The 20,583-nt window shown below is 44.7% G+C and overlaps 1 protein-coding gene across 3 annotated transcripts in view; it reads right to left on the reverse strand.

Annotated features, from left to right (window-relative positions):
* Nucleotides 1-20,583, reverse strand: part of MTUS2 (microtubule associated scaffold protein 2) — a 300,965-nt gene that overhangs the window by 267,704 nt on the left and 12,678 nt on the right. Inside the window, exon 2 of one of the 3 annotated variants that reach the window (XM_083498852.1) lies at nt 19,102-19,214. The gene's annotated coding sequence lies outside the window, so the exon portion shown is untranslated. Of the gene's footprint in view, nt 1-7,678; nt 7,861-19,101; nt 19,271-20,583 lie in introns of those variants that run through there. The other 2 variants (XM_083498853.1, XM_083498851.1) reach the window with 2 other exon arrangements.

Below are 20,583 nucleotides of genomic sequence, written 5' to 3' on the forward strand. Positions count from 1 at the left end.
CTGGGTGAGAAGGAAACTTCCTGGGAGCTACACTGAGTTCTGGATGGGATAAAATTTGGGTATAAATGCAGTAAATAGTAATAATGACTATATCCTAGTATCACAATGTAAGGTGGTCAGGCAAGTGCTCTCAGGCTTGTATTTGCAAATGTTAAACTGCTGACTGAGAGTGAAATACTAAGTAGGCTATGTGTTGCTGGGCACTCTGTCCTATAATGCATCTCTGATGTATTTTGAATTCTGATGTATTTATTTTCATGAACATGTCTGTGGAGACAGTGCGCTCTCCTGCTCTCATTATACAGTTCCAGCACAGAAGCATCCCACCAGGCATATATTTTAAATTACTGAACAGAGGCTACACTATGCCATTTTGCCTTTAATTGATTAGGGGCTCTGAGTTCCCTTTCTCCTGCACTCGAATGCATGTTTGTCCATGTTTTAAGGGATGGCTTTTGAGGACTGTGTGGCTATTCTCTCCACAGAGAACCCTAGGAAGGAGAGGTCATATGATCTGTCCATGTGGCTCAGCATTGCCTACTCTGAATGGCAGCAGCTCTCCAAGATCTTAGGCACATTTCTTTGTCACCCCTTGGTATCAGATCCTGGAGATACTAGGGACTGAACCTGAGACCTTCTGTGTGCAATATGCTCTTCAACTGAGCTATGGTCCCACCACAAAGTTACAGCCAAGCTCCCCAGCCTCACGACCTAAACAAACCTAAATACAACCTAAACCCTAAACAAAGAATCGTACCCTTAGGACAGGGATGGGGAACTGGATGAAGTGGGAGGCTGGGAAAAGAAAGGGAAGCTCCCAGCTGAGAGCTGGAGGGGGGAGTCCACTCTCTTCTGTGTGAGACAAGGGTTAAGATCTACCTTTGGGAGAGGGCTGTGTATTTTATTTTTATTTGCCCCCTTTTCTTCCTTTATCTCTTTTCGTTGTTGCTTTTTTCTTATATTTAGATTAGTTTGATTTGTTTTTTATTATATTGTATGTTCATAGAATCATAGAATCATAGAGTTGGAATAGACCACAAGGGCCATCGAGTCCAACCCCCTGCCAAGCAGGAAACACCATCAGAGCACTCCTGACAGATGGTTGTCAAGCCTCTGCTTAAAGACCTCCAAAGTAGGAGACTCCACCACACTCCTTGGCAGCAAATTCCACTGTCGAACGCTCTTACTGTCAGGAAGTTCTTCCTAATGTTTAGGTGGAATCTTCTTTCTTGTAGTTTGGATCTATTGCTCCGTGTCCGCTTCTCTGGAGCAGCAGAAAACAACCTTTCTCCCTCCTCTATGTGACATCCTTCTCTATATTTGAACATGGCTATCATATCACCCCTTAACCTCCTCTTCTCCAGGCTAAACATGCCCAGCTCCCTTAGCCGTTCCTCATAAGGCATCGTTTCCAGGCCTTTGACCATTTTGGTTGCCCTCCTCTGGACACGTTCCAGTTTGTCAGTGTTGAAAAGTTTCAATTAAAAGGAATTGTAAAAAGATAAATAAATTACCACCTGCCAATCTTATGCGAGTCTGCGTCCTCTTCCCCCCCCCCTTTTCTATGTGATGCATTCCCTCTTTCCTGGCACTGTGTAGATGGTCACACCAGTCTTCCGCTGTGCTTCAATCCACCAAGACAAACTGCACCCAGCCAGCACTTCCCTCCTGCAAGGACATTCTGCTGAGTCTGCTTTGTAGCTCCCCTATGAACTTCCCTCCCCAGCCTGCCCTGCATCTCTAGGCTCCTGCTGCTCCTAGCTGCCAAAACATCCCCTGGGGTCAGAGGAAGCTGCTTTGATTTGTTATGTAATATCTGGCTCATAGCTTGCCTCAGATTCTGGAGACCAGAAAGGCTATTGCATAATGGATTGAGCAAAAAGAAAGTGTATTTGCTGTGATGCCAGCACGCACACACAAATAAATGCTGAGCATTCAAAACTGGCTGGTCTTGCACTTGTCAAGTTCTTTTGTTGTAACTGCCTGGGTGGAAATTGTAATCTAAGTCTGCCCTCATTTATGTAGAAATGATCCAGCTCTTGGCCATTCCCATAACGAGAGATTCATGAAGGAGGTTTAAAGGCGCCTTTGCCCTCCCGTAGGTTTCACACTAAGGATCCAGTTCAGAGAGACACTTAAGAATAGGGACCCCGAGGCTTCCGTTTCTTAAACATCATGTTCCCCTTCCTGACTTCAAAGGGAACTGCTCGAACAAGGACTTCAACTTTGCTGCCATGTAATTAGTAGTCTGTGAGCTTGCACTGCTCCAATTTGATACACTGCTACTTTGATCAATGCATGATCTAAGATTCAGCTTGCAACATTTTCCCTGTTAATTATTTTCTGAGATTAAAAAATTACAATAATATTGTGCTACAATCTTGTTTTACACTCTCTCTCACACACACACTTCAGTTTATTAATTAGGGTGCTATAGCCTCTATAATGAAAACTAGGTAAAACAATCAAGGGCTTTTCAGTTTCAAGAACGGGAGGTGCTGAAGTTCATACCACCCCGGAAGTGATGCATAGCATCTAACTTAGAAGCACATAATTGAGGGCAAGATGCTTCCCCTTTAATCACTGGTGAGGGGAGAACAGTGATCTGCAGGTACTTTAAAGCCCCTGCTTATTACTCTGTCACATGCGCTGGGACTGAAGATGCAAACAGAGTCCACAACAGCACTCTGGATCCTATATGAATCATCCACAAGGAAGAATCACAGCAGGGTGGCTATGTTAGGCTGCAACCCTCAAGTGGAGGTGGTGGTAGGAATCTGAAGGTTGTTCAGTTGCCATTTCCAATGCCCTGCTGAGCTTGAGCTGAAGTGAGAGTGGAGAAAAAGTCTTGCATTCCTCCATATTTATTCACTAGCCATTTTCTTCCCATTGGGAACAATGCATGGAAACTTCAAGGGAGAGGTATCCATGAGCTCCTGGGGTCACCTATATTTCTCCCCAGTTTGGGAACCAGGATGGCTTTGGATCTTTCAGATCCAAGTATCTTCCTGATCCTCCCTCAGCAGATCCTCAACACGACCTCTTCCATCCCTAGAGCTCTGACATCAGTTGGGCCAGTGCACTGAAGGATCCAGCAGCAGTGAGTTGAGAGAGACAGTGACAGAGAGAGAGACCAGATCTCCCTTATCACTAGAGCTCTGTCTCTGACATTGCCAATTTCAGTGCAAGCCTACATGCGGTTTCTTCTAAGCGTGTTCCATTGTGCTCTATGGGACTTATTCCCTAGACAGTGTGGTGCAGTGGTCAAAGTGTTCCCTCAATGGAGCCCCAGAGTGAGGCAACACGAGACGGGACCTTTTCTGTGGTGGCTCCCCATTTCTGGAATGCTCTCCGCAGGGAAGCTCACCTGACACCTTCATTACATATATTTAGGCACCAGGCAAAAACATTCCTCTTTAACCAGGAAACTAACTGTTAATCTGTATCCCTTTAAAGCAGGGTGGTTGCCTTTCCCATAGCCTTTTACTATTATTATATGGCATATTTTCTGTTTTATGTTGTAAACTACCCTGTGATCTCTCTTGATGAAGGATGGTATATAAAATTAATTAATCAGTTAATAACAGAACCTGGCCGACCAGGGTTTGACTCCCCACTCAGCCATGAAACACACTGGGTGATCTGGGCCAGTCACACTGCCCCTCAGTCTAACCTATCTCACAGGGATGTTGCAGGGTTTAAATGAGGAGGGGGACAACCATGTATGGCACCTTGAGCATCCTGGAGAAAAGGGTGGGGTATAAATGTAATTCCCCCCCTTAAAGCTGTAGATTTTGCTTCCAGTGATAAAAGTTGCTAATTGCCTGGTTTTATAAACAAAATGGTACCAGTATAAAAGGTTTGCATATTTACATTGAAGTAAGTTGAGCACAGAACTGTAGAGTTGGAAAAGGCTATGAGGATCATCTAAGACAGTACAATAATAATAATTAAGGATGCACTGCAACAATAAATGCAGGTCTCAGTGCGCTGCCTTTCAGCTAGATCTATTTTCTGTGCATGTATGGTGCAAACAAATGGTTTGGAGCGCTCCAATATCTTCTTTTGGACTGCCTTAAATTGAGTTTTCCTTGAAGTTCCATTGTATGTAACAGAACTGGCACACCATTCTCCTGAAATTGAAGCACCTAGCATTTTAAGAGTGGCAAAATGATTAACTTTGGAGATACAAAACAACTCTTCCTCAGTGTTTATCCCACATACCTTCTCTAGAGTGACCCTAGCAGCCGATCCTCAATGGCTGACTCACCTCATTTCATTTTTCATTGGCTCCAACCAGCATAAAGGGTGAGAAGTGTCTAAAAAGCTCCCCTTTCATGCTCATGGGGTGGCTCTAGGACTCTAGAGACAGGGACCCTGCTGCACAAATAGTAGAACCATAGGATTGTAGAGCTGGAAGGGACCACAAGGGTCATCTAGTCCAACCCCCTACAATGCAGGAATCTTTCCGCCCAACATGGGGCTTGAACCCATAACCCTGAGATTAGGAGTCTCATACTCTACCAACTGAGCTATCCCAGTGGGTCTTCAACTCCCTCTGCAACGCTGGACCAATGGCTCTGAATACAACTAACACATTACATGCTCATGTGAGAGACTGTGCAAAAGCTAGACAACATCACAACCCCACAAATAGCACAGGGGATATAAAAAGCATGCCATGAGTGACAATGATTGGAATCATTTCCATATCAGGGTTGGCTCATTTCAACATTTACCGATAGCTTGCATGTACCATCCAATAGGGTAAGGTAACATAAAGGACCCCTGGACAGTTTAGTCCATCAAAGGCGACTATGGGTTGCGGAGCTCATCTCCCTTCAGGCAGAGGGAGCCGGCGTTTGTCCACAGACAGCTTTCCAGGTCATGTGACCAGCATGACTAAACCACTTCTGGTGCAACAGGACACAGTGACGGAAGCCAAAGCGCACAGAAACGCCATTTACCTTCCCGCCGCAGTGTTACCTATTTATCTACTCATGCTGGTAAGCTTTCGATTTCCACAGGCAGCTCTTTGATATAGCATCCAACACAATTGTACTCATGGAATTCATTCACACATTCAGCTGTCATCCCCTGCATACAGTAATCAAGGAATGTACAAAGCTACCTCATATGGAATCAGATCAATGGTCCATCTAGCCAAGTTCTGTCTACTCTCACAGGCAACAGCTCTCCAGGGTTTCAGGCAGGGTTCTCTCCGAGCCCTACCTGGAGATGCCTGAGATTGAAATTGGGGACCATGAACATGCAAAATGTATGCTCTACTCCTCAGCTCCAGCTTCTTCTCAAGCATGAAATTTCTCAAGAGAAATCAAGTGAGGGGGATGTACACACACACACACACACACACACACTAGCCTTTAGAAATATTACCAATTGAGGTTTCGAAACAAAAGAAACCCTGCCTTTATGGCCAGCCAGCTTCATAACCCTGAACAAAGTTTAGACTTAAGGGAACAAAAACAAACAGTTCTTAAAACATTTTATTTAGGGGATTCTACCTTAAGTTGAAGCTGAGAGACTTGGAATTAAGTCCTGTTTTAGCCCTCAGCCAGTTGCTATCTCCCCATCTCAATTCCACACCCATTAAATGCTAATAACTACTGAGTAGAGTTGTTTTCAAGATTACATTAGTGGCAGCAATACTCTCGAAAATGAAGACGATGTAATCTAGTGGTGAGAGAGTTACACAATGCAATCCTACGCAGATCTACTCAGAGGTTATTCCCACTGAATTCAATGGGACTCTCAGGTAAGAGTTTGTGGGATTGCCGTTTTAGACTTGGTTTTACTTCTGTGTTCCATGGACTGATCTCATACATTAGATCCTTCTTACACTGACATAATCCCCATGAATTTCTCTCTCTTTAAAAAGTGTGTGTACAGAATGTAGAGCACAATTTATTCTTTGCCTTCCCAAGACTGGGCAGCAGCTGCATGGAGCAGCTGTCCCAATCTGTGGCTCTCACAATGGTGGTGGCAGCAGGGTAGAATACTCACAGGTATCAGGTATTTTCATCTTTCCAGCATTTCCAATCATAATAATTAGCATTTATATAGCACTTAAGTATTCAAAGCGCTTTGTGTGACATCATCTCAGTAATCCTGACAACAACCCTTTAAGATAGGTCAGGGCATATTAGCATCCCACGCCCCCTATGGCAGATGGGAGTTGAATGCTGAAGCCAGAGATAGTCGCTTGCCTAAGCCATCTACTGAGTTCATATGAATAAGGTAGAATGTGCACAGGGAATTCTACATCACTGCAGAACAAATACATTTTCCTAGATTATTCTCTCTGTCACTCTCTCTCTCTAAAAATGTCACTTATTAAGCATCTTTTTCATCATGTGGCTAATGCACTCAACTGCAGTTCTCTATCAGAAACGGGAATAGTGACCCATGTCAACAATAGACTGCATTAAATATCATAAACCAATTTACAAGCCATAGGTAGTCCTGTATATAATCGGCAGGGGGTAAAGCCTTAGAGCAGGCACCCTCCAGATGTTGGTGAATTCCCACTCCTATTTTCGCTGACCATTAGCCATGATGCTGGATGGTCCAACATATAGAGGGGGCACCACGTTGGCTACCTCTGCCAGTCAGCTCAGATACACAGCAGCACTTCAAGTTAAGTATCCTGCGCAGACAATGCCACCATCTATGGTGGTTGGATTCACCAGCACCTCCACGCTGCCTAGGCAGATCATTGGGCGCTGGGGGCTGCCCAGCCTAAGAAGGAAACTGAACGCAGCGCTTCCACGAGGCAGAGCCCACCGACCACTTTTTGTTCTCCTGCTAAGAAGATACCGAAAGAGGCTGCCTGTTATTGCCGGCAACATGGGGGGGGGGGGGGAGAGAGAGAATGAGACGGAGAAGAGTCTCTTTTGCCCCCTAAGACTGGGGTCGCTGGGTGGGTGAGCAGATAATACGCCGGCGTGAAAGAAAGCAAGGCACCTCCTCTTTCCTATCCCATCTGAACAGCTGTCGGGGAAAGGGGAGCGGAGTCGGGGATGGGTGATCACTGCCAAGAGTCAATCTGTCCGAAGGGAAAAAAAAAAAAAGCCAGGCGTGAGGTTGTTTTGGTGCTGCTGCTGCTGCTGTTGTTATGTCTGTTCGGCTAATTTAGTCTTTGCCTGCCCGGGAGTGTATATGTTGGAGAGGGAGGGAGGGAGTGATGGGGAGAGGAGAGGAGAGGGCTTGTTTGGGTCCTACGCTGAGAACCAGCCGCTTTGGCTTGGGAGTCCTGAAGGCACCTCCTTGGTTTGGAGCAGGTGACTGGGGAGGAGGAGGTGGGAAAAGAGGGCCAGCAGGCTTAAAAACTTGCGCAGGAAGAAATAATGTTGAGAGGCTGCCGCGGGGGCGGGCGAGGGAGGTTTCTCCGAGGGAAGCCGGCAGACCGCCCAGAGCCTTCGAGTGAACCTGACCCATCACAGCCTTTCCCAACATCTCCCCCCCCCCCAGCAAGTGGGCACAGGGACCCTCGAAGCCGCCCCGTCCTCTGCCCGCACCCCACCCCGCTATTGAGTCCAACGCGCGGCTGCTGAGCATCACCTCCCTGAAAGGATGCTGCAGCGAGCATCTCTGGCGGGTTGGTACCCAAAGTGTGCGCGTTAAGCGAGGAGGAAAGGATGCTGGAGAAGGGACCTACCTGGTTCCGCGGCACTCGCTGCCTCCTGTTCCTCCCTTGGCAGGACAAAGAGCCGCCTCCCCCCCTCGCCAGTCCTCGCACTCCGAGCCGCGGCACTCGCGCAGCTCCAGCTCCCCCGCCCCGACTGATGACAGCGCCGCGCGCAAAGGGATGCGGAGCTATATAAGCGGCGCAGGGAGCGGCCACCCAGCGGCGCCCGCTGCCTCCGAGCGCCTCCGCTCTCAGCCCGCTCTGCCGTTCCCACTGCGGCGGCCAAACCGTGAGCCGCGGCGCCCTCTGCCGGCGCAAAGGAGGCACCGTCGCGCTGGCAGCCGCTGCCTCGTCCCCTCGAAGTTGGAGACGGAGTCCGTCCATGAACTTGGCGGTGGCGCAGGAAGGAGCTGTGTTGCTGGTTGGAGGCCTCGGATGAGCTTGGGCTTCGGCTGCAAAAGGAAATGAGGGAAGAATGGCTGCCTTGTGAACCTCCAGGACGGGAAGACACGATCCAAACTATGATTTTCGGTGCTGGTGTTGGATACTGTCTGTGTCAGTCGCTGTGTTTTCTCCTGCTCTGGAGGGTAGGACTCGAACCGATGACTTCAAGTTCCAATAAAGGAGATTCCGACTAAACATCAGGAAGAACTTTCTGACAGTAAGAGCTGCTGGACAGTGGAACAGTCTCTCTCCGGAGGTTGTGGACTCTCCTTAATTGAAGATCTGTAAGCAGAGGTTGGATGGTCTTGGATGCTTTAGTTGAGATTTTTGCATTGCAGAGGATTGGACTAGATTATCCTTAGGGTCATTTCCAACTCTACAATTCTATGATTCTATAGTAGCATAGCGTTGGAGCTTTTTGAACCCTTTCCTTTCCCCATTTCAAGGCCGGCAAAGGGAAATGTGCACCTCTGAAATGGGCTGTGTTGTAGCTACCCAATACTCAATTTATTGAGCAGTTTGATAAATTATATTAAGAAGTCACACCCTTGTTGGGTGTATGCATCCCAAAAGCTCACCACAGAAAGAGGACTTTTGCAGAGTTGTCTATCCTAGGCCAACACCAACATGTTGTTGTTGTTTAGTCGTTTAGTCATGTCCAACTCTTCATGACCCCATGGGCCAGAGCACGCCAGGCACTCCTGTCTTCCACTGCCTCCCGCAGTTTGGTCAAACTCATGTTCGTAGCTTTGAGAACACTCACACTGTCCAACCATCTCATCCTCTGCCCTTCTCCTTGTGCCCTCCATCTTTCCCAACATCAGGGTCTTTTCCAGGGAGTCTTCTCTTCTCATGAGGTGGCCAAAGTATTGGAGTCTCAGCTTCAGGATCTGTCCTTCCAGTGAGCACTCAGGGCTGATTTCCTTCAGAATGGAAACACCAACATACACCACTATATATACATGCAAAGATGTTACAAGTAATCTTCTCTCTCTCTCTGAGCCCAGAGAGTGTTCTTTGCTTCCAAGTCCTTACTGTGTTAAAGTCCACAGAGACGTCCTAAGCTGAGTTGCTTGCAAAGTCCTGCAACTGCTAGAGTTCTCTGAGTTCAAAAGTCTGGGAATTTTCCAACTTCTTTCTCAGATAACCTTTTCAAAATGGCTTCACTGGAAGCCACATTTCCAGCAGATAGTCTTCAAGGATTCCTACAATCTCCTAACACAAGCCACACAGTAGGGTCTAACATGAGCCCTTTTAAACACAAAGTTACTCACCAAATCTGCCCAGTAACACATAAGATAGTGACAAGATGCCTGCAGGTGCATTGTGGTGAATGAGCCATCTCTGCTGATTCGTGAAGAGTTAACCCATTAACTGCATTTCTTAACAACCCCCACTCCCATCAATGGAACTTTCTTCTAGGAAATGTCTTTAAAATCAGGAAACCTGACTTATAAAATGTATCATCTGAGCTCTGATGGACCATCAGGCTAGTGCTGCCTGGTAAAAGGTAAAGGGACCCCTGACCATTAGGTCCAGTCGTGACCGACTCTGGGGTTGCGGCGCTCATCTTGCTTTCTTGACCGAGGGAGCCAGCGTACAGCTTCTGGGTCATGTGGCCAGCATGACTAAGCCGCTTCTGGCGAACCAGAACAGCGCACAGAAACGCTGTTTAACTTCCCGCCGGAGCGGTACCTATTTATCTACTTGCACTTTGACATGCTTTCGAACTGCTAGGTGGGCAGGAGCAGGGACCGAACAACGGGAGCTCACCCCATTGTGGGGATTCGAACCGCTGACCTTCTGATCGGCAAGTCCTAGGCTCTGTGGTTTAACCCACAGCGCCACCTGTGTCCCTTATAGTGCTGCCTGCTACATTAGGCCAAATAGGGCACTGTGCCACCAACCCCAGGCTGCCCTCAGCCAGCTCCCACCTGGCTTCCTTTTTATTTACATCCAGTCCAGCAGGTGGTGCTGTCTGTCAGTTCCTCCTCCTTAATTTCAGTGATTTCCTACTTGTATAATTCTTCAGGGAGGCGGGTGGGGACAAAACTATAATTAGTTGTCTCTGCCTATCATTGGCTCTGGCACCACCTACAGTTAGTCTCCCTGCCTTCTGCCCTACCAGTGTTAATGGTTGCAAACTTTTTTATGCTGCCATTATACACTGAAGTTTTTTCTCTCCTCTTTATTCTTCCTCAATTGTTTTTAATTACTAATGTATATTGCATTTTTAATATATTGCTATAGGCTACCCAGGGAATATTTATTGATAGGTGGCTATATAAATAAAAATAATAATAATTTTGCTTGTAGTATGGCTGTCCCTCTAGTAGTAAGTGGCATGCCTACTTGTCTAGTGACTTGATTTGGGGCAAAGAATCTCATGATTGTTAGGGGAGTTATGCAAAGAAAAAATTATGACTTAGAGCAAAGCACACAGAACTGAATGGAACTAAATGCCTTTGTTTTTGTTTATCACTAAAGTTGAATACCCCAAACAGATTTTAAATAGCAAGCCTGTAGGCAGGAGTTTCTGCAACAAGGAAGAAGCATTTCAGATTCTGTAAGCAGGCCTCCTCTGTTGTGGCCTGGTATTCCAGTGACAAACATCTGGATTTCTTGCAGCATTGAAACAAACTGACATTTACAGCTGAACAGTTGATTAAATGTTAAACTGCTGCCTTAATCCAGTAGAATAGAATAGGAGAAGAGTCCTACTGTATTCAGTCAAAGTCCCATCTAGCTCTCCATTCTCTTCTCACATGGGAAGTCTGAAAGCAGGACCTGAGCACAGTAGGTTTTCTATTCCAATACATGTCCCTCTGTAGTTGTGGATTCACGTAGGTAGCCATGTTGGTCTGACGCAGTTGAAATAAATAAAATAAATAATAAATTGTCCAGTAGCACCTTCGAGACCAACTAAGCTTGTTCTGGATATAAGCCTGCACACGAAAGCTTACACCCTGAACAAACTTAGTTGGTCTCTAACAGGCTACTGGACTATTTATTTATTTATTTTATTTCCTCTGTAGTTGTGTTGGCTTTGTCCATTTAAGAATCTTGCTTTGATTTACCTGCCACAGAAATAACTTTCTAAGCACCTAATTATGGGAGGACCTTTTTCCATTGATGCTGAATTTGTCAGGAAAGGTCTCACATCAGCCTGAAGTCCCAAAATTTGCAGAATCAGCTATATTGAATGGAAAGGGGCATTATCTCAGGACCAGCCTTGGCTCTCAAAAACTCATCCTAGCAGACAGAGCTTGCAAGATACATTCCATCCAGCTGGGGTATTGCCTAGGTAACAAAAGCATCTGTTTAAGCCATCCTACACACAAGTCATTAATCTTTAGCTGGTGGCAGGAGCGCCAGTCACCCCTAAAAGCATCACTGAATCTTTAATGATGGGGCTCTACGGGGAATGCAATTGTTCACAGTCTTGATAAAGGATCCCGGTCAAAATCCCTTACGTAGCCAAATCATCACAGAGAGGCTCTTTATTCTTGAACTGATCCAAATACCTCCAAGCCCACCAAACTTGAAGAGAGAGAGAAAGAGAGAGAGAGAGAGAGAGAGAGAGAGAGAGAGAGAGCCCTATGCTGCCTTTGAGGCTGAGAGTCACCTCTCCAGCACAGCACTTTAGCAACCGATTATCATCTATGGCATTAATGCTTTTGATCACCAAGTTCAGCTTTGCACTCCAGAGGGCAATCAGTGCTCTCATCACACCTAATCAAATGCTATGTAAATGCTGAAAAGAAGGCTTTGTTCCTTTAGAATGGTGTGTGTGTGTGTGTGTGTGTGTGTGTGTGTGTGTGTGTGTGTAGCAACCCCCAAAATAACTGTCAAAGCAAATGCTGCTGTTGGACAACACAGTTCAATTTATTCAGTGTGGAAAATCGTATGCGAGTCTAGAGTAAGACCCCTTCCTTCCAGGTTAATATTTATTCTGCTATAGCAAATCTGCTACAGGGAAATTATAGGGACGGTTGGAAAGCCCTGATAAAGCCTTAGTTAACCGAATGGCTTGGACCACAAAGGGAAAGCCTTGTCAAACTTAATTCCGAAAGCAAAATGTGTTCCTTTTTAATTCAGATTGAAGATGCCAATGTTTTTTCAGATAAGCTTAATAAAATAAGCCCACTGATGAGAAAAGCAACAGAATAAAACTTCATGGTGATTGTATCATACCCTCCAACATTTTTCTGATGAAAATAGGGCCGTCCTATTCAGTAATAATAATATTTCAAAGTACTGTAAGTAAAAACATAATAAAATGATACAGGACAGGGCTGCCTTCAGATGTCTTCCAAAGGTTGTATAGTTACTTATCTCCTTGGTTCAGGAGTCACATAACTCCATACCCTCCAACATTTCTCCAATAAAAATAGGGATGTTCTACCATATCCTCCAACATTTCTCTAATGAAAATAGGGACGTTCGAAAGCAGGACATTCCAGAATCAAATAAAAAACCAGGATGGCTTCTGTAAATCCAGGACTGTCACTTGAAAATAGGGACACTTAGAGGGTTCTAGAAAAAAAGCATTGGGCAGGGCATAGTCTTGTTGCCCAAAACTGAGAGAGCCAATAGCTCACAGGTAGAGCAGTTAACAGCGCAATCCTAACCATGCGTATTCATACAAACATTCTATTGAATTCAGTGAGACTTGCTGCAGGAGTTAGAACTGCAGTTTAAGGCTGTGTACACACTATATACCAGGGTCGGCAATCGAAGGCCCATGGGCCACAAGCAGCCCACGGGGGTCGTTTAACCGGCCCACAAACCGCCCCTGAACTGAGCTGCCCACTCGGCGAGTCCCTGTGCGCTACGCTAAACCAGCGCAGCACGGCCTGGGGACTCGCTTTCGCAGCGCCAGAAATCGCATCTGCGCAGACGCCGGAAACCACAGGTGTGCACACAATCCAGGTCATGGAGCGATATCCGCTGGGGTGAACCGGCCCAGGCAAGGTAAACCTTGCCGACCCCTGCTATATACCCATGAGCGTAAGGGGGGAGGCAGCTGCCCCTCTAGATCAAGTAAAGCTATAGAAATACTTAACTAACTGACCAATCATGATGGTTCTGCCCCCCCCCAAACAAAAATCCTATGCACATGTATACAGTGGTACCTCAGGTTACATATGCTTCAGGTTACATACGCTTCAGGTTACACACTCCGCTAAGCCAGAAATAGTGCTTCAGGTTAATAACTTTGCTTCAGGATAAGAACAGAAATCGGGCTCCGGCGGCGCAGCAGCAGCAGCAGGAGGCCCCATTAGCTAAAGTGGTGCTTCAGGTTAAGAACAGTTTCAGGTTAAGAACGGACCTCCGGAATGAATTAAGTACTTAACCCGAGGTACCACTGTATACCTTTAAAGCACATTCTAAACACATTCTTTCCCTCAAAGGATTCTGGGCACTACAGTTGATTAAGGATTGCTGGGAATTGTAACTCTGGGGGAGGTGGGGGATAAACTAGAGTGCCCAGAATTCTTTGAAGGAAACGAGCTTCAAATGTGCTTTGAAGGTATAGCATGTACGCAGCCTCTGGCTCCAAGCAAGAACCGCCTGGTTCTTTCTTCTGACATATGATAAGGGGGTAGTGTAAGGAGAAGGGGAAATAAAGGACCTAGAACAAATTTACACCTCATATAATGCAAATCCAGGATCTTTCAGGACTCTATTGCTGCAGAACATGAACTCATCTATCAGACAAATGGTCATTCAAATTCAGCTATAAGAAATGTCCTGTATGCTTAAGGGATTGTGCCTGAGAAACCCGTGAAATCATATGACTTTATTAAATGGAGCAGCATGATGGGCCCGGCTGCTTTTGAAATTAGTGCTGCTGGAACTGAGAGTGACAGCAAACAGTTTTGCTTTAAAAAGTGATTGCTTGGAGATTCGTTTTTTTTCGCTCCATGCTGTCTTTTATCACAGCAGTGGTTTGCTGGAGCCATGTAACTTGTTTGCCTGATTATATGGGTGTCTGAATAACGACAGCTAACAAGGCCATTTGGGGCAATGCCTCTCTGCCAACATCAGTGAGTGAGAGAAGATGCTCTTTCCATTGGGAACAGGGGATTCTAACCTTCATAGAGTGCTGCTACAGCAACATGAGTGGCTACGTACAAATGTCAGCTCACTCATGAGGCTGGCATTTGGTTATACTTGCTAATTTTGCAAGTGCCTAAATAGAACTATTCATGTGAGTAATTAAATAATTACTACAAGCTATGAGTAAGGGATGCAGCAGTAGGCCCCATCATCAGCTAAGATAAAATGCTAATGCTTTTACTCCTGGTAGAATGAAAGAAGTGGATACTGTTCTGGGTGAATGCACTGGACTCGGTGTTGTTGTTCCTTTTAATCAGTCCATCCTGAATGCAGGAGATCATTGAAGTGTCTTCAAAGGCTGTCTTGCAAATGGAAACTTAATGGCCTAGTCCTAAGACTTGCTGAGTGGGCAAGCCAGTGCTTACAATAGCAGGGGTATGCTAGCCACAATGTCAGGGTCATAACATATTGTATTATCTTACTGTAACATTGCAGAGATCATATCATAGAGTTGGAAGGGACCCTTAGGATCATCTATTCCAATCCCCTGCAATGCAGGAATATGCAGATGTCCCATACAGGGATCAAACCTCCAACTTTGGCGTTATCAGCACCATGCTCTAATCAGCTGAGCTATCCAGGTCGTCTTTTTAGGATCAGAGGTGGTTAATGGTGACCTGCTCCATCATTAAGATGTGCATGAGAGATTCTGCTCCAGGAACCATTGCCTTCAGAAGTGAACCAGGTGGGGAATCAGAAAAGGGCCTTTTTCTGTGATGGCACCTTGCTTGTGGGATGTACCCTCCCTGGGTACATACAGCTAGCATTTGCTTTGTTGTCCTTTCAAACCCAGGTGAAAATAGTTTTGGGCTGGATCACTTTAATCTCATTGCTTCTTGTTTTTCTTTCTGCTTTAACCTTTTAAAACAATTTTCTTGCATCGCTTTGTTGGCTGTTTTGAAAGCTTTGTCGAAAAGGTGACCACTGAACTAGGGATGGAAGGATCAATCTATTTTCAGTTCCTGTCAGCTTTGCATGCGTTCATTCCTAAGTCTGCTCCATCCCGTTTCTGCACCATTCAGTGCCTTCTTTTTATCACATACACATTGTGCTTTATCTGAAAAGACCTTTTCGCATGTACATTTAAACTGAAATGTGCATCTTGCTTTGTTTGTTGAACTGAGAATGATATCGCAAAATTCAGTGAAGTGTAAAACTGAAGGATCACTGCATTCCAATCTACATATTAGTCCAGGAAATGCAAATCAGGCTGACTTGCTTAAAAATGCAGATTGAACAAAATACTCAAGCATCCCTACTGAGAAACATTTTTTACAGTGCTATTTTTCTAGAAAAAGAGGTGCTGGAACTCAACATGAATGCCTGCCTTGTTCTCTCATAATGACAATGGCTCACACTTGAGAGGTGCCGGAACTGAGTTCTGGTGAGTTCCAACTGGAAAAAAGCCCTGGGTAAACCATAAATGTTTTGAAAGGGAATGCCAGAGTAACAGGCTATGGCGTACTAAGTCAGGTTGCCTGATTCCATGCAGAGTCATAGACATTTAAAGCACCCAGTTGCAGGAGATCAGACAGTTGTGGCTTCTCCTCACTGTTGGCTCACTGATCATGCCATGCCATGCTTCTCCTTTTTGCTGTTGTTGCCTGCACTCCAGTCTCCAAGAAGTGAGAACACCCCCAGAGCTCAGTTTCCTTCGAATGAAGGTCAATGGAGACTGTGGTGTCTTTAGGATATATGGTTTTATTTACACATATATACAATCTGAGGCTAGGTTAGGAGAGGGGGACTCAAAGTTTTAGCACAGGAAGATCTTGCCCACCCATTAGGTTTCCAGGGATGCAGTTTGGTGAATCCCCTCTTAACTATTGGCTAATTTTAATTTTTCTGAAGAGAAACTTGGAGTACTTGGAGAAGTTACCGGTAAACAGAAAAAAGGATTTATTTTGTTGGCTTTTTGCAGTATGGTAGCGCTGCAGAGAGCTTGCTGGGGAGACCATGCATTAAAAAGGGACTCAAAAATAACTTAAAGAAGGTTTTAATAAGAAAAACAAAAACTCCATTTACACTGAATACATTAACAAACAAACATGACCCAACCTCCAACCCATCCCCCAGGGTAATGGGAGAGCTAGGTGCTGCTCCTTATATACTACACCCAGATGCTGACACACCTTAATCAAATACAACTCAGCAGCACCTGCTATGTTACACAGCTGTAAAGCTGGGTCTCGTTATCTTGCTCTGGCCCTTGCTCTGGCCCCTTAAAGACATACACATGGAGTGGAACAATGATGAACCTTTACATTTAAAGAAACCATTCAACATATTTTTCAACAAAACTGGTAAAACAAAAGATGTGTCAGGAGATAGATTTATTTGAGAAAACAGTAAACTATATACAGTGGTACCTCAGGTTACATATGCTTCAGGTTACAGACTCCGCTAACCCAGAAATAGTACCTCGGGTTTAGAACTTTGCTTCAGGATGAGAACAGAAATCGGGCTCTGGCGGCACGGCGGCAGCAGGAGGCCCCATTAGCTAAAGTGGTGCTTCAGGTTAAGAACAGTTTCAGGTTAAGAATGGACCTCCGGAACGAATTAAGTACTTAACCCGAGGTACCACTGTATAAGGTAAATTCCGTGTGTGTTACAGACTTCTTCTAATCAACGTACAACTTCTTTTTTGACATCAATTCCTTAAACCTAATTGTATAGTTGTTACAGCTTAAGTCCTAATACTTAGGTTCTTAAATAAGGTGGTACTTTCTGTCAGTTTCCCAACTTCTAATATGCCTGGGACTCCTCTAGTAGTATAACAGACCAGGGGATCACCACAGGGACGCGGACTTATAAAAAATATTGGGGGGGCGGGGCGGGAAAGCTCATGAATAATAAATAAGCTCATGAATATGCAAATAAAGTGGCGCCGCCTCCTCGTGAGCGAATAGGGGAGAGCGTGCTGCGCCTATTAATCAGCTCCGGAGCGGAAATTGGGTGGAGCTTTTGATCGGGAGGGAGGGCAGGAGGCATGCAGCCCGACCCTGTGCATTTTGGGCTGGGGGAGGGGCGACGATGGCGCTCTGCTGGAGGGGCGCCGGAGATTATTGGGGGGCGGAGCCCCCCAAACGAATTTTTGAGGGGGCTCGGGCCCCCTCAAGCCCCATGGAGTCGGCGCCTATGGATCACCACATCCACCCAAACTGGTTTGGGATTCTTCTCTTTCCAGAAGTTCTCCCCTCTCCTTACTAAGTTGAGACCCAAGCAGAGTGTTCCCTCACAACTCTACTTCACCTGTCCCCAATTCAGCTTCCCAGTTTTTCTCGCCTGTATACTGTTAAAAGACTGTGGCAGAGAGCAGTCCAGAATCAGAAGCAGTGGAGGAGAGGGGCCAGGAGATAGAGATGAGGCAGGCTGCTGAAGAATCCAGGGAGTTTCCCCCTCCTGCTAAGGCCACCTCCCCTACCCCTTGGTCTCCCAGAACATGGAAAGCAATGAAGAGGGCAGAGCAAAGAGAGACAAGATGACAGAGCCTTAGGCTACTGGGGAAAGAAGTGGAGGAGGAGCCTTAAGAGAGCAGTGGGAAGGTGGAGACCTTCAGTCCTCGCAACTGGTTCATTGGGGCAAGACCTGCTTGGAAGGGTTGCTGTGACCCTAGGACTGAGCTGTTTTGTTTCTTTGAATAAATGGTTGACTTCACAGACATTGGGTGATTTATTGTTTTATTGATGACCTATGCCTAACAGCAGCGATGGCCACCAACTTTGGTGGTTTAAAAAGAGGATTGGACAAGTTCATGGAGGATAAGGGCAGCAATGCCTGCTGGCCACAATAGCAGCCATGCTTCTGAGTAACGGTTGCTATTGTGCTTGGGTCCTGCTTGTGGTTTTGCATCTGGTTGGCTACTGTGGAATCAGGATGCAGGACCAGCATCTCTTATGGTTAGGAAGCAGAGCTTTGGCGAAAGGGTGGGGGGCAGGAAGAAGAACACCTTCGTTCTGCAATGCTTAATTACCGATTAAAAGCAGCAGTGATGAAGTTACTAAAATGTGTGTTGAAATTTCTCCTTAGAAGTCTCATGATTTATTAGCAGAGGAGGGCTTTCTCCACCACTGTTAGCAAACGTGCCAATGCCAGAGCAGACTTCTTAATTTAATCTTGTCATCTCAATTTATACAGGACATGGATGGGAAACCACATTAAAATTAATGCCATCTGGCCAACAAAGGGCTCTCTCCTGGTTCAGAGATGGGCTGCCAGTAGAAGGGGCATGCTGAGCAATTTCGATGACATTTTTAGGTGATAAAGTTAGTATGTGGAATTTTATTTGATTTTAGTTTTTTTTAAAAAAAAATATTGCCGCTTAGAACACTAAAAACTAAACATTATTCAACAAGCAATAGATCTGGAATAATGACAACCCCCTGCAAAAAAAAATCTACAAATCAAATCTGAATAAATTTTCTTTACCAGGGTTAAGTTAAATTCCACACCAGAGCTCAGGTATCTAAACTAGTTATATTTCCTATTTCAACATGAGAAGTTTTATAGGCAAGGTGTGTATCATGGAATATAACCTTCCATTTTCACCTGGATTTTTACATTAAAATTCGTAGCTTGCTGTGTGTGCTTGAGTTCGGTTTTCTAAAGCAAATCCAGATCAGGACCACAATGTGAGGGGAAAGGGGATTTAATTTGTCCTTACTATGGTCCTGATCTGAATCAAGACCCCTTGTGAATTCTAGTAGACTACAGGTGAAAAGTTGCTATTAGTGTATCAAACAAGGGGAACTGAGTTTGCTTATCATGTGCTGTACTATGTAGAAGCCAGTCAGTAGGATCACCCATGATCTCCTTTGCCCTCCCACCACACCACAAAACAAGCTATCTTTTCTTTGTTTCATTATTAAGAAAATAGAGTTACCCACCTTTTAGGATCCGGGTTTCATGCCTCAGAAGAGCTACTTGATCTGCAGGTAATAATGCTTGTCATCATGCTGTGAAAACCTTCAGCTCTTGATTTCTGCTCTTGGTCAGGCTGCTGTTAGAAGATGTAAGAATAGGTCAATTTCCAGAAAGGTAGCTGTGTTAGTCTCTTGCAAAACACAACCAAACCCTTTGTCACGTAAATACAAAACTGATAGCAACACAAACAACGTAACAGGCTGTATGTAACTATAAAATTCTTTTAAAATGTGATTCAACATATATATCAAAATATATGGTTCTATAGACCGACTTAACATATAAACGAAACATATTATGAGAAATTAAAGTCCAGCCTGTTACGTTGTTTGTGTAGTCATCAGTGTTAGCTTCTTGCAGCAAAAACAACAGAGCCCTGTGGCACATTTACAGACTAACAAATTTATGATGTAAGCTTTCGTATATTACAGTCCATCAGATGCATGAAATCTTATTGTGAGCTGCAAGTACATGTACATGCACGCACATACATACATACATGCGCACACACACACACACACACACACACACACCCCAACACTATATATATGATGTTTGGAGGAGGAAGATTGTAACACTGAGGGAAGAAGGAAAGAATATTCAGAAAACACAGACCATTATAATTACCTTATTAGCAGTGGCCATTCAAAAGAAACAGGAGTTGACAACACATACATCCTAGCATTGGTAAGCCAATTAGCAAATGTAGCACTGAACCATTTAATGTATTAAATGGTTTTCACATTGCAGTCTCCCCCTGAAGTTCCTTTGTTCAAGGATGGCCTCCTGAAGGGTAGCTGCAGTGTCCTCGGAGGCTGAAATATTCCCCCATTGACTTTTCTATGCTGCTATTTCTGATGTTAGTTAATTTTATTACAGTTGTTATGTTACTAAACAGGTAGGAATGGTGATAAATTTGATTTGGTTCACAATAAAGGCAAATTTGCACTTTCTGAACAATATGTGAACCAAAAGGCAGCCATCATTTGAAAATTAGCCACCTCTGAATGTTGCAATGCAGTTCTTCAGCCATGTAATATATAAAGAAATGCAAATGCTATGTGCAGTGTGCATAAAAGCACATATACAGGTGAAAATAACATACAGACGTGCATTGTATTAGAGGAAATGGCTTGCAAAAAGTGCATATTGCATACAAAATGTGCATATTAGGAGAAATTGACAAATTTGGCCACTCCTTTAAATGTGTGATACTGCTTTATCCTAGTGAGTTTGCAACAACCACAGAACAAAGCAGTGAATTCTGTAAACATATTTTGTTTTATAATAAATAAAAAGAACCCCACAATAAATCATTTAAAAAAATCTTTTAGACAACATTTTGGAAATATTATTCATATAACAAGTGTCACATTTCATACTTGAAAAAGCCATTTGCTACCTTACTATTTATAAGACATTGTTGTAGACGCTTATTTGAAACC

The sequence above is a fragment of the Podarcis liolepis genome (assembly GCF_965112155.1).
Source record: "Podarcis liolepis genome assembly, chromosome: 4".
In the NCBI taxonomy this organism is placed as follows: domain Eukaryota; kingdom Metazoa; phylum Chordata; class Lepidosauria; order Squamata; family Lacertidae; genus Podarcis; species Podarcis liolepis.